Here is a 14,516-nt window from a genome sequence, read left to right on the forward strand (position 1 = left end):
GTGTTTCAATGATGATTTCACACATTAAGAGGAAAAGACATCCAATACAACATGTCTCTATGTTAAATTAATAATAACGGATATAACTGTTGAAATTTAATTGTGATTAGCCACATTTTTGGACCAATTTCCTTAGCCACTGCAAAGATCTCCAAGACCCCCTTGCACCCCGAACTCAAATTTCCTGCATAAGGAATTTTGAGAACAAATGAGAAGCAAAGCTGTTGATATCTATCAATCTTCAAAGGGTTATAAAGCCATTTCTAAGGCTACGGCATCTCTGAACCACAGATAGAGCTAGTAGCCACAAGTGAAGAAAACATGTAACAGTGGTGGACCTGTTCAGGAGTGGGTGACCTGCCAAAATAACTCCAAGAGAACATCAATGGCTCCTCTAGGATGTCATTAAATAACCCAGAACAACATCTAAAGTAATGCAGACCTCACCAGCCTGAGGTAAGGTCAGTGTTTGTGATTCAGCCATAAAAAAGGAAAAATGAGAAAAAAGGACGGAGATACAAGGCACATCAGCAAATCCACTTCTGCCTTTCAACTCATGTTTTCCAAAAATAGCACAATAGAGACACGGCTTTACCAGGCCGTGTCATTACTATAATCTGCCTTAATAATAACATTTGGAAAGATATCTCGCCTGTTTTCTCACTGGTCAATTATCAGATTAAATCCTTGAATGAATCAGTGTATGTTGGCGCTTTACCACTTGCTAACATACTGAGCGGACTGTCATTGATTGAGCAAATGTTGAGCTCGGAGACCAACTGACCAGCAGCCTTGGAACAGCTGATATGCCACATATGTCAATCTCGTTCGTTATCCGACGCAAATAGCCAAACATTTGGGAGTGTATGCACATAATGAATCAAACATGCACACTAGGATGCTTGTGTAGCAAGGTTTTCAACTTGCTTTTGTTTTTTGCAGCAGGCTTTCCAAAGCACTTTGAGCTTAATCCATAATTGAACAAGCTGCTGTTGTTGATGTGCAACTCTTTCTGTAGAAATTGGTGGATTAAGCCACTCTAGTTGAAAACCACAATGCATATTGCATTTATACAAATACTACAAAACCAGATGTGGCATCAAAGCGTCAAAATATATTTGATGTACAACTCGTGCTATTAAGTAAATGCAGCAAGACGGCTCACAGTTTGCAATGCTGCCTTCGTATAATTGCTAGCCGTCACTCTTCCTTCGACACCCGAACAGATCCATCTAATCCATTAACAATTTATAGTGTTTCTGTTGACTTCCTGAAGTTGACAGCGGGACTGAAAGCAAGCCTTCAGGCTCCACATACTCGACAGGATCAGAGAAGGTGAAGCAGGCGAAGGAGCTTTGCCGTGGCTAATTGGGAATGAAAACCAACAATTACAGCAGTCGGCTTTGGGAAAAAGAAAAGGCACTTCATACGTTTGTGTTTGATTTGCTTGTGCTTGTCTTCATTGGTTGTCAGTGGTGGAAAGGGAGTTATTCTTTCAGCACTTGTTAAAAGCAGACGTGCCAATTGCAGGGGATGTGGTTAACCAGAAAAAGAGAGGGCATGACTGATTCCCCTTAGAGTGGAGAAAACAGGACTGCCCAAATTAAAAGACAAAAGAAGAAGTATGTTGTTATTGATTGGTATTGCTTTTAGCAGCGAGTACAAAAGCAGTTAGCAGTTTCTACATGCTGAACTTAGGTTTTGCCTAATTCAAGTAAAACCTTGTGGACCAGTTGAATTAACAGTGCCAAAAAAAAAAAAAAACAGTTTGGGTTTTAAGGAACTTTGATTTTACTTTTCCTAAAAATGCCATATAGTCTCAAAAAACCAAAAGCATGTTTCATCTCATCTCATAAACTGAATGTATCTCTATGCCCTCCTGATAAATGATTCATTCATCATACCAAGACTCCACAAATTTTTGGAAAAAGTTGGAACTTTTTTTTTTTTACATAACTTTGACAAGATATACCTGAAAACTTAAACAGCTCCTTTACATTGTAGTGAGGATGATGTTGGACATCTTCGCAAACGCAAAACAAGATTTTGTCCCTGGCGTGGAATCCGCTCCAAGAATGTGACCCACTATTAAGAAGATGGTTCTGTGCGCAGATTTCTATTAGAGGAGGCCGTTCAAGTGGCAGACTTGTTGGTGACATCATCTGTTTGGACAAGCTGTGTCTTTGGGAGTGGGCGGACCCTGGCAGAGGGCCACTGAAAAACTCAGCAGGGGTGGTAGCAGGTTGGGGCAACACAGCAGGCGCTGAGCAGATGTCGATGGGTGCCCCGTCTCATACCGCGTCTGGGTATGTGTGACGGGACCGAGTCTCCCAAGCTTTGTCCTTTGGAGCCCTGCTAAAACTTGCTAGCACACACAGAGATCCAAACACCAATCCTTGAAAGATTTGCCCTAAATTGACACAAGCCTCATGGTTTCCCTGGGCAACCTCCTCCCCCAGCCTCGTAACCACCTCTACCTCCCCCCATTCTCCCCGCCTCACTTTTATTTCGTCTCTGCTTTGTCAAAAGGAGCCAATCGTGCGTCAGATGGTAACTAGGCACCCTATTTATCAGTAACCAGCACCAACAATAAGTGTAACCCGACACCTCCTTTGAGGGGAACAGGCTGGTATGAAGCAGCAACAGAAGAATAGGAAAGTGAGGTGTTTACAAAGTGAAAACTTCTACAGAGAAGTATATATTTCTTTACATTTTCCTAATTCTGGGTGAAGGATTAAACTTTCTTTCTTGGTTTGATTTTTTTTGGGCATAGCTTGACGGGCTATAGCCGCTGGAATGAAGCTCACCTGAATTACGTTGTAAGCACAAGAATGCAGAAACAGAGTGCAGATGCACGTGAAGTCGCCGACCAGCGATGGAGGCCGGGAGAAAGATCTGGTATCGGTGTAATGGATACTTGGGCCCGATTAGGCCATTCATGGCTGGGTAGCTCTTAAGAGAGCGGTGTGGACCAACCTGCGAGGATTCTTTTGATCGCTGTGCACTCCCCCCTCCTCTAAAGCAACTATTTGTCCAGTTAGCTTATCAAGTGGGATCGATGGTTTGATAGTACAGGGAAAAAGAGAGGCATTGTGCGCATACCGGCATGTAAGAAGGGGTCTGTGTTTTAAGTGTATGTGCAAATTAGTGTTAGAACTGGGTTTGTTTGTGTGGTCGCAGTAATATGTTGGTGCTTGTGTCCTGTTAGGGATATCCAGAGTGGAGAGCACGGCCAGCTGTCAGTGGAAGAATGTGTGTGTGTGTGTGTGTGTGTGTGTGTGTGTGTGTGTGTGTGTGTGTGGGCATTCTTGGTTAAAGTTGAGTGATTCCTCTTTACAAAATGGAGAAAGGCCTTTTTGACTCTTCACCTCTCTGCAATTGGTTAAATAAGGACTTAAGAGTGAGCTAATTCTGCGACCAATCTACCGCACCACAAGTAGAAGCCGATTTGGTGCCTTGCAAAAGTATTCACTCCCCTTGAATTTTTTCTATGGTTAGTTGGTTTGTAACAAAAAACAAAAAAAAAACTATGATTGCATTTCATTTCAGTGTTATGCGATAAGCAGATGCAAAGTCAAAGGAAGATGTCTGACAGTGTTCTTACTATGGATATTTTTTGGATTAACGCAGCAATCTTGAGCTATATTATGCAGCATTTTTAAGATCAGTCAGATTGAATGGGAAACTTCTGTAAATTTTCATTTTCAGGTCTTGCCGTAGATTTTCGACTTGATTTAGGTGTGGACTTTGAATGGGCCGCTCAAACGCATTCAAGTGTTTTGCTCTAAACTATTCCATTGTGACTTTTTTAGGATGGAACAATATTTATTTCCTTGGACTTTATTGCCTATCCCTCTGTCGAAAAGTCATTTTCCTTTCACTCTTCCTTGTGTCCTTCCATCCTTCTATCCTGCATCCTTCCTCATTTCTTCCTTGTGCCCTTACTTCTTTATCTCCTTGGTATCTTCCACCCTTGTGTTCATTTTCCTGTCCTCCTGCCTTTTCCCTCCTTGTCTCCTTCTTTCTTGGGAATCTAACTTTCATCCCTGCTTTTAAGCCCACCTCGTCATAAAATGTTCTGCTATAAATTTCTAGCAATCCTGTGTGTTTTTATTTTAAAATGAAGTAATAGGTTCTAAATCTTCTGGAAAGTTCAGTCTGATAAAATCTTGAACCTTTAAAGTTGTAGGAATCCTTTGTTTTGCTCCATTTATTTTCCCTCAAGGCTTCCTTGTTCATTCTGACGAAAGGTTTCCTCCCTACATGATTCACCAGCAGCTGCTTCTGGCTTCGGTTTTTCCTCTAAAAATTGCTGAATTAACCGTACCTGTTGTGCTATTACTTTTATAGGTGTGATTTGGTGACTTGGATTGCATTTATTCCAGTTTGGTGTGTGTGTTTTTTTAAGACAGTGGCAAAAAAGAAAAAAAAAAAAAGACGTATTGAAGATATTCACAGAGAGCGAAATTTGTAACATGAACTTTTGACCACGGGACACATAGTTTTCTTCTCATCTTCCAGCTCATTCCAGCTGTAATGATGCTCATTATAGTTTTTACATGATGTCGAGAACTGGTGGTAATTTGCAGTTTGCAGGTCGGAACTTGTGGGTGAAGTGTGACGCGGTGGTCTCTCACTCAGCTTTTTGGTCATTTTAATTAATCTGTACAAAAAAAAAAACTACTTCAGTTTACCTCTTGGACTCTGAAATACGCGAAATTATTTTGCAAAAATAGTGACTCGTGTTGTGAAATGCAAGACCAGAGAAGCAATTCACTGATACTTTATGTAGCTCTTCTGTCGTCTGTCTGAACAGAATAAAGCCCTTTTTTTCTCTCTCTCTCTCTTTTCTGGCACGGTATTATTTTGTGAAAACAGAGCCAGATGACACCTGGAAGCTGTGAACTCTGAACCTTTAATAAGGGGATGTGGAGGCTTTAATTTTATTAGTTGGCTCAAGGGAAAGGCAGACAGACGTGAGAAAGGGACGCTTCAAGACAGAGTTCAGACTGAGACGGCTGGGTTCTGCACTAACAGAGCTTAAAGTGTCTCTCTAATTCTGTGTTGTCGCTGCTGCACTCTGAAATCTTCCAATTGAGTTTGCATGAGGCAGGCAAGACAAACACCGCATGACGCCTGATTACTTTAGAATACAGAGAGTGTTTCCATGAGTGTTTTAAACAGACTTAATTTGTTTTTCTCAGAGACTTCCATTTTTTCTCCCCCATTCTCCACATTTTCTTCTTAAACTCCTTCAGCCTCTAGGTTTTCATCAAAACCCTAATCTAGTTTACACCCACTCAGCTGATGCCATCCAAATGTCAGTGTTAGCAGCAGAATTGATCAAAGTCTCCAAAATTCTACTCCTCTTTTTGGCTGTAGTTTTACCAGGCGGCGAACTAAACAGGCCACTGACACCAGTCAACCTTCGGGCACTAAAATAAGCCAGGTGTTCACTGCTGCCATTTCTCGTTGTCTGGTCTGGTCTCCTCGTGCAGGGTTTGGTTTAGTGTTGTCTTATCACAAACAGTGCTTCTATTCTTCTCACCACTCTCTCCCAGGGATCCTAAATGGGACATAGATACTCAAGCTGGGGCGGTTCTTGGCTTGGCACCCGATGCCCCTCAGCGCTCTGCTTAAGTACGTCCACTAAGGGCAGAGGTGGAAGGCTGTATGAAAGTCCTTTGTGTTTTAAGCTAAGACGTTGATGCAGCGATGATACAGGCGTCAGAACTCCTTAAGTCACGTCAAAGTGCGACCCGGTCGTTTAGCTGATCAATAAAGAAGCTGGTCTACAGGATGTGGGATATGGTATGCAGTTGTTTGAATATGTTGTATATTTTTTCAACCCAAAAACACCATGGACCGCTAGTGGACTCCCCTACCACCGGTCTTAGCAGATTTTCTGGGGGAATGCCTGTCTATTAATTCATGCAATCAGAGGCAGGAAGACCCGGGCAAAGTTTTGAGCAGTTTTGCAAACGAATGCAACCCACCGACTCTTTATCTTGTAAGAATAAGACTTTCAGACTACTACAGTTAGAAAGCCTACCCACTTTTCTTATCATTGTGCACCAAAAGGCTCATGATCATCTGATTGTAAAACTTTTTTTCTTGTTCATGTAGGGCTGCTGCACATTGCAGTCAAACCTTGGGATGTTGACTTTGAAGTAGTAAGTTATTCAAGTTTATCGTAGTCTAGTGGTTGTTGGGATGTTCCTCAACATCTTCACAAGGGTTCTTGCTTTTTTCTGACGTGGACATTTTTTTTGTCAAGTGTTTGAAAGTTGAACACAGCTTGGTCCTCAAATCAGACAGGGATTCCAAGCAGATGTCAAACTGATCATTTGCTTGTTTGCAAATTTCTGACCCACTCTATACTTTGCTATAAAGAGTGTAAGGAAGTTGTACACAGAGATGACAACACAGCCCTAAATCAGCAAATTGGAGTGCAATTGAAACACATCCAGAAACGGTTGTAGATAGGAGAGATAATTTATCAGAGGTGGTAGCCTGAGGCTTATTCTGGACAACGCTACTTGTATCGTGATAACCCTTGAAAACTTAGAGAAAAGTGTTGTCACCTTTAAGAAATCAGCTGATTCGGTTAGATTAGGCCAAATGAGGGTTGCTTGTTTGAATACTGATGTGAAGCTGTTTCTATAGCATGATATGTATGAACAGATTTTCTGCTTTTCAAACCCGGAGTTTTAGTCCTTTGCTCCTGCTTGACTCATCATCCGTAAGCCTGTCAGCCCACCTGTTTTCTCTCCTCTGAACTGATTGAGCGACTGATTCTGGTTCAGGCGGTTTGTCTCGGTGTGTTACCACCTGTTCTCCGGCTGTGGTTCGGATGTTACCCCCCTGTCAGCCGGCCCTCTATCCACTGACCCAACTCCTGGGCCTTACCCGCTCCCCGGCTGAGTCCAGAAGAGAAAGGGGTCCATTGTGTCGCCTGTTTTGAGTTTTTAATTTATGAAAGCTTATAAGGAACGTGGAAAAGAAAGGGCTAATCCTACTACTGCGATTACTACAAGAGAGTGGAGGAAGAAATAGGGGTTGGCAGGGGGGAAAGACCCATTAGGCTCATTCTGACAGCCTGCAGGTGTTGTAGAGAAATCACCCAGTAACAACTGCAATTATCAAAGTCTTCTATTATTGCCTTTAAACCATGTCGAGTATTTCTATCCTGTTTCCTTAGACTGTTGCTTTATTTTGGAACGTCTGACGGTTTGCCTTTTTGTCTCACACCAACTTTAAAGAAATCTCGCCAAGTTTCTCCCTCCTATTTATTGCCATTTGCCTACTCCGTATACTTTGCTGCCTTCCTCTGTTCGTCGGTCTGGGGCTTTGGTCCCCATTTCTAAGATTTCACCATCATCTGACTTCCTGCGTGTCTTTTAGATTTCTTTCCAAGTGTCTGATTGAGCGTTAAAAGCTTGCTCCCTTTCCTAAACACTTTGATCCGTCAGAGAGAGAGAGGCATACCTGCAAAAAATATATGACCGACCGCTCATGGAGAGAGATGAGAGAGAGCTTTCACTAAATGCTTCCAGATGCACTCACACTCATGCACACACGCACACACATATATCTATCTATATATATAGAAATGCATGAGCATGCAAGTGACTTGTTCTCTTGTCAAGACTCCTAATGCCTGTTGAGGGTTCGCTTGGTGCTGAAGAACAGAGCAGCCTTCAGATGTGACTGTACTCATGCAGGTGTGGACGGATTGATGAGACTTTGGTCTTTTGATGCCAAAAAGTTGTTTTTAATGCATTGGAGTGAAGTACAGTAGGAGCCTGGTCTCAAAGCTTCCTGTCTTTGAAGTAATACACCGTTCGTTTCTGCGTCTGTTCACCTGCTGCCTCCAACATTCCTGTGGTTAATCATCTACACTCAGTTAGCTCATGTTTGCGTTAGGAGCCTCTGAGGAGTAATGATTACGGCCTAACAAGTGACTCATATTCATGACAAATATGAAGCAGTCGTGTTTGAGAGGGAATTTTCTTTCCTGGAACTTACCTCATTCAGAGGGATTATTAGCCCAAGGTCAATTTCAGCAGTTTTGTTTTCAAGCGCTTGTTGAGCGGGACGTTGTCATTTTGCTAAAGCACAGCCATAAGATGCTCCGTCACAACATCAAGGTGACTGTAGATATGATTAAAGTGTTGCAGTTTTTCATACAATTAGCTTAATTAACTGATAATTAATTGTGGCGCGAAGGTTGCTAGGGACTCGGTGATGGTTAATAAAACATGATATAGCTTTAATTTGATTAAAGGTGTGGTCTAGGAGACACAACACACTGGAATCTAGTTTATTTGGTTCTTCCAAGATCTTGGTATATTGTCATAGTGGCAGTTGGAAATTAGCAAAGTTTTCACTTTTTTATTTGTTGTTTTTAATTATGTGAAATTTATTGATTTTTAATTGGTCAACTTTCACTTGAGTATAAAACTGGGAAGTGGGATTTGGTTAGAAAAGGGGCACTGATTTAAACGCATGCAAACAAACTTTATACATTTCTTTTCCATTGTGTAAAATTATGTTTATGTAACAAAAGAAAAACAATTAGCACAACCTGTTAGCTTTAGGCTAAAAGCTGGAGAATTTTAAACTTTTATTATTTCCTGTCAGCATTAATAACATATTGCCAGGAAATAATAGATAGTATCTAATTAATTGATTGGTTTTAGTCTATGTATCTAACTCACAGAGACATTAAAAAGTACTCTGAAAAAGTGGAAGCTGCTACCTTAAAAGCATAACTCCGTAGGAAGGGAGATAATGCTTTTTCTTACCTGTAGCACTTGCTTTTTATTCATTTTTTTTTTATTTCACAACATTTTGTGAATTTCTAGCCATCACCTCTCAACTACCTAAAGTTTTATTTTCCTGTGCATTTTTTTTTTTTTTATTGTTTCCATTTTAACCCTCAAGTTTTGCAGAGACAGATCTCCCTCTCATTCCATTTCCTGTCTTTTAGTATTTTCCAAAGCTGGCTGTATGTCTTTTGATTAATGATACTTTGATTGAGTTGCTGTCTCTCTTTCTCTCTTACTTTTTTCCTGTCGGTTTCCCTCTGCATTGGGCAAACAGGATGTCTGTCGGTGCTTCTGCAGCCTGCTGACACACGATCTGATGATGGCATTTTGTCAGTCACACACACAAAACAATTCTGGTTACTGAAACTATTTTCTTTGTTAAAAATGAAAATGTTGAAACAGCACATGGTTACAAAGAAATAAAAAGATGATAGGAGTAGCAAAAAGAGATTCGTGGCATCTGGTGGAGACAGTTGACAGTTAGTGTCCACCATAGAGTAGCAATGGTACAAAGTAGCAAAATGTAGAAACAAGGTTTTATTTCCTCGTGGAAAGAAAAAGTTAAGTATGAATGAAATTCTTTTTACTTTTTTATATCTGTTTGGTTTGTTTTTAATTTAATCAGTGATCGATGACTTCCTGTTTTCCAGATATATAAACCTGAAAAGTTTATATATATCAGGTAGATAGTGGCATCTTGGGGTCTCAATTTATTTCAAACCTAAATCTATGTAAATCTTTACCAGGGGTGGTAAAAATTAAGGGGGGGTTTCCTTTTTTTTTTTTTTTTGGCAATTATTAAACAACAAAAGGAAATTCTGCCATCTTACAGAGTCTAAAGAGTTGAATCCCTGGTGTTTCTTTGTCCTGAACATGTTCGGGTCCGTCCAACTGAACCAGAGCTTTCAGATTAAATTCTGCTGAAAGGAACTCGGGTTTCAGACTTTGTCTTGTGTCACATATTTAAAAGCTATTTTTTTCTGAAGAGGAAGGATGAGGGGGCGTTGAATAGAGGGAGGGTTTCCTGGAGCGCTCTCTGGGAATTTTAAAGCACCTGAGCTCACTTTTTATTGGATGCTTTACTGTAAAATGTTTAGCAATGTTTTAAAAGTGTTGCCGGGCAGAAAAATATATAAATAAGAATAGCCATCCCTCCTGCTGCTTTCTATTAGGCCTCCACGGTTAATGCCACACTTTAAGGGTATCAGTACTCTTAGTGCTGATTGGGGAATTTGTGGTGGTCTTGCTGTTTCTCTGCAGCAACTGTCAGGGTTACAAATGTGCTGTTGGTCCTCTGTTGTTTTATTAACCCTGCCGCTAACTAGCTGACTAAACACCCCTGTTAGCTTTTACACCAAGGAGTTGGGGAGGGGAGGGGTTCGGCCACCAGAGTAGAAAATGGCTGCACCCCTTCGGTTATCCGCCTCAAAATGTCCTGTAACATAAACCCAACTCTAACTATCACTTTCTGTTGCCCTGATAGTGGCCTTCATGTGACTATTTGACAACTCTATCCACTCTCCTTCAATGCGCACACACTCTCTTTGTGTGTGTGTGTATGTTTTTTTTTTTTTTTACATACTTGTGGGTTTCTGAAATCCCTGTGTGCTTGTCAGGGACGGTGACAGCTGGCAACAGCGTGTGTCGACACCCTGTTGGACGTGACGAGCTCAAGCCATGTGTAGAATCCGTGTGTGGTTTTGCGGTAAAGCCAGATCTATGTGTTTAGAGAGGCACACTGACACTTGACATTTAGCAGCTTTTTTTTCCCCCTGTGTGTGTCTGCATGTGTGTTCCTAAGTGCCTGGTCATTTGTCCTTACACATAGACACAAATGTGTCACTGGTGTGATTTGTCTTACATTGCTCTGATCACCTGTGTCTCCCTCACCAGTTGTAGTGGAGACTCCTACATGGCCTAAGCCAAGGCTAGTTCATAATAAACACAGCAAAGACCTGACTTTGTTTTTCTACACTTGTAAAACCAGTTTGAAGCCACATTAGTACACCACTAAAACAGTACATGGGTTAGTTCAGGTTTTTCCAAAACGTTTTCTCAAGATTTTGTACGATTTTGTTTGAAACTGACTTTTCTCTTTAAGAACTTTAATATGTAAAAAAGTGTTCAAAGCACATTTACTTTTCCCCTTGATGACATGACGAGTCAAGCTATTTTATATTAGGTGTAGTAGAGGCAGCGTCATTCTAACCGTGCAGCTTCCTTTGACTTGAACACCTCACTAATTCTGACAACATATACATTTGAGTTTTCTTCATACAGTAAAGGCATCCACACTGAAGAGTGTTGTCGAGATGATATGGCATTGCTTTGTTTGGTGTGCTAACTGAGCATATAAAGCCCATCCAAAATATTGGATGGTGACTCTGCAACGGTAAAGAAAAATTCAGGTAGATGGTCTGATGGTCAAAATAAATGTTTAGTGCCAAGTTAAAACCAAATTCTTAGTACTAGAATGCACACCAAGATCTGGCTGAAGTTGTTCACAAAGCAGCTTCATCAAACACCTTCTCAGTGCCTCTTGACTCCACTATGCACGGTTACACCGTCGCCCATCAGTATCAGCTAAGTGATTCCAGTCCCTTTTTTTTTTTTAACCAACTTCACTGGGGTTCCAAGCAGAGAGTTGGGCTGAAAACATCAGAAGACTATTGACTGGCTAGGAAGTGGAGTCACTGGTTACTTCACAAGAATGGCTCTCTTACAATCTGACCTGCCAGCGACTGAGACTGACAAAAAACCAAAGTCGGAGCAAAATGTTCAACATAGCTTCCATGTTGTCCATTGTTTCGTTATCTCATGTCTGTGTCGCATACAGATTATGTTGTGCTACTTTTCGGACTCTGGGGCCACCCAACTACATGGTGACCTCACCCTCTAAGACACCCAAAGAGTGTTGAGTAGAACAGAGATGGTCCTCTTTGTGGTAGTACTGCACAAGGTTTTGTGTAGACATGTCATGTTTTGCCATTGTAAATTGTTGCACCACCTGGTTTGGTGGAAAATACCGACTGCCAAAAATTGCAAGGGAAGAACAATCCAAGTTTTTGTCAGCTAAGATAAGAAGACATGCGTATTAAATGAACTCAAGCAAGAGTTTGCTCTCAGAATTTTTATTTATTTTTGCTAACATCCCGTTCCCACAACTGTTGCTCCACGACATCGGTGTGTATGTAATGATGGCATTTTAAAGCGCACAGGACTCTGTTTATCCTGGCATATGTTCCCGTCGCACCCTTTCCAGTGTCCAACCCATCCTCTCCATACGTGTGCGATGCTAGCAGCTGGTGGGCTCCTATAAATAGTCTTGGTCGGGATGCTTTGGAAAGACGAAATATTGCCTCATGAATTCCTTCTTTACAGCATCTTTATCATGTATCTTCCATTTACTGGCGTTCCCACAGTTCCTCGGTGGCTTACATTACTGCTCCCAGGGCTATAATCACTGCACCTCAATGGTGCCGATCTCCCCTCCCACTTTGGAAGGAAATTAGTAGCATTATTTGAGGGACACGGATAGTTTTCAATGTTTCGCTGCGGAAGCAGAGGGTATAAATACAAATTAAACTGTAAATGGCAGTTGTACGGAGCTCTGTGATTTCTGCACGCTGGTAGCAGATTGTGTCAGGACCTACTTTGTTACACAGCAGTGTGACGATGCTGGTCTAATGTTTGACTTGGCACTGAGCAGGTATGCGCCCCTATGTGTGTGTGGAAGATCAAGCCATCGGGGCGGACTGTTATTTCCTTAATCACGACTGTGTATACAGCGTAATGGACTCAACGCAGGAAGTGTGTCTTAAAGAGGGACAGGTGATGGATCTCTGGCGGCAAGTGGGATAATGGAGCAGTCCCAGACGCTTTGGGAAGAGACAGGTGTAGTCTGTCTGTTAGCACGTTGTGCTAAATGAGCACCTAGACTCCACCACATTACAGCGACTCAATCCATCACGACTGCTGGATAATTTCGCGGTCTCGGTGAGTGATCGGGGTAGTATGTGTCATAAAGGTTCTACTTATTTGTAGTAACTAGTTCTCCTCCTGGCATTTGCTGATGTGAGTTATTCGATTAGAGTTGACCTTGTGGATGAATTAGCTGTTAGCCGGAGCTGATTGACTGACCTGTCCACACTTGGCTTCTGCAGACCGAGCGTCTGGCCGCCAGCGAGTTTTTACTAGGTTTGAGGAATGATGTCATTTGTAATAGTGACAGGGCACCTGTGGTTGAGCATCAGCACGACCCTTTCACCCTTAAAGCTCAGCCACCACCACACACACACACACACACACACACACACACGCGCACACGCACGCACGCACACACACACACACACACACACATTTCACATATATATGACTGCAAAGCCGTGCAATCGGACCCTTTTAACAGTGTAGCTTCAACAGTATTATCCCCCCTCTGTGGGGTTTCATCTGGCCCCACCAGCTGTCCTCAGCTGTATGTCACCCAGACTGAGATCTCTCCAATGTATAACCTTCTCGCTCTCTCCAAAGGCACCAGAACTTGGAAATGCGTTGCAATAGTAGTATTTATTTGTAGTTTTTGTGATAGACCAAATTAAATGGTAGCTCAAGTAACTTGTAGGGCAATATAAAAGTTTTTCCCACAAATTATTAGCTGTAGGTGAAAGTTACATTTTTGTTTCTCTTGACAAGGAAAAGGTTTTTCCTCACATCTACTGGGTCGCCTCATGTTGTCGGTGACAAACTGCTAGACTGACTCTGCCTTTAGCATTTTCCATTTTTGTGAGCCACAAATGTGGATTGCATGACTAATAATGTCCTGTCAACAGATTTTTCTCAATCCTTTTTTATGCTAATTCTGAACTGTGTTAATTGATCTTCATCATTCTTTTCTACACGTTAAACATATATTGGGTGGAAAAAAATAGATAGAAGAGTTTTTAATTCACTTGGTCTTGTCAATAATTGATTTGTTTTTTTTGGACAAGTGAAATCCATTAGACAAGTCTTGTTTAGCCCCATAAACATTTCAGAAGGGCAAATAATGACCCACCTATTTACAAAGAGCAATTTTCCAAAATTTTATTATATTGAATTTTATGTTTAAGGAAAATAAAAATACACCTTCCACATCATATGGAGTCAGAAAGAGAACAAATTTCAAAATACATTTTTGATTTTGAAGGATTTGACTGACACATTTATGTGTTTTCCTATTAAAGCAGCATTTGCATATTGATACTCTGCTGAGCTGCCAGGGGCCAATAAAAATATTTATTCCCTCTGTTTATTGTTCTTGGCTCATCAGTCGGCCAACGGAGCTCGTTGGTTTTCAAAACAAGCAGCACATAATTGTTTTTATCTATTAAACTGGGAACGCTGGGGGGGATTTTAACCCACAAACCAAACTTGTCATGCGTGGAACCAGACAGAACCAATCAACAATTGAGCATCATGGTAGCAGAAATATAGAAACCCACAATTTAACAGCTGCAATGACTTTAACTGAGGACACAAATGCAAGTATTCAAAACTGCCTTATGATTGATTGATTGATTGATTTTTTTTTTTTTTGGCAGAACAAATTATATATATAGCTGGATTTTGCCAGTATTTGATGTCAGTAACTCTTCTCAACACAAGAAGCGCTTCACAACGCACACACTAAAGCTTTTGTTGTTGCAG

General features: G+C 41.3%; 1 protein-coding gene across 6 annotated transcripts in view; it reads left to right on the forward strand.

Annotated features, from left to right (window-relative positions):
* celsr1a (cadherin EGF LAG seven-pass G-type receptor 1a) overlaps positions 1 to 14,516 on the forward strand; it is an 86,529-nt gene that overhangs the window by 26,865 nt on the left and 45,148 nt on the right. The window lies entirely within an intron of this gene.

Source organism: Poecilia latipinna, unplaced genomic scaffold, assembly GCF_001443285.1.
Source record: "Poecilia latipinna isolate Pla-1442-1.1 unplaced genomic scaffold, P_latipinna-1.0 Scaffold825, whole genome shotgun sequence".
NCBI classification, from domain to species: Eukaryota; Metazoa; Chordata; class Actinopteri; order Cyprinodontiformes; family Poeciliidae; genus Poecilia; species Poecilia latipinna.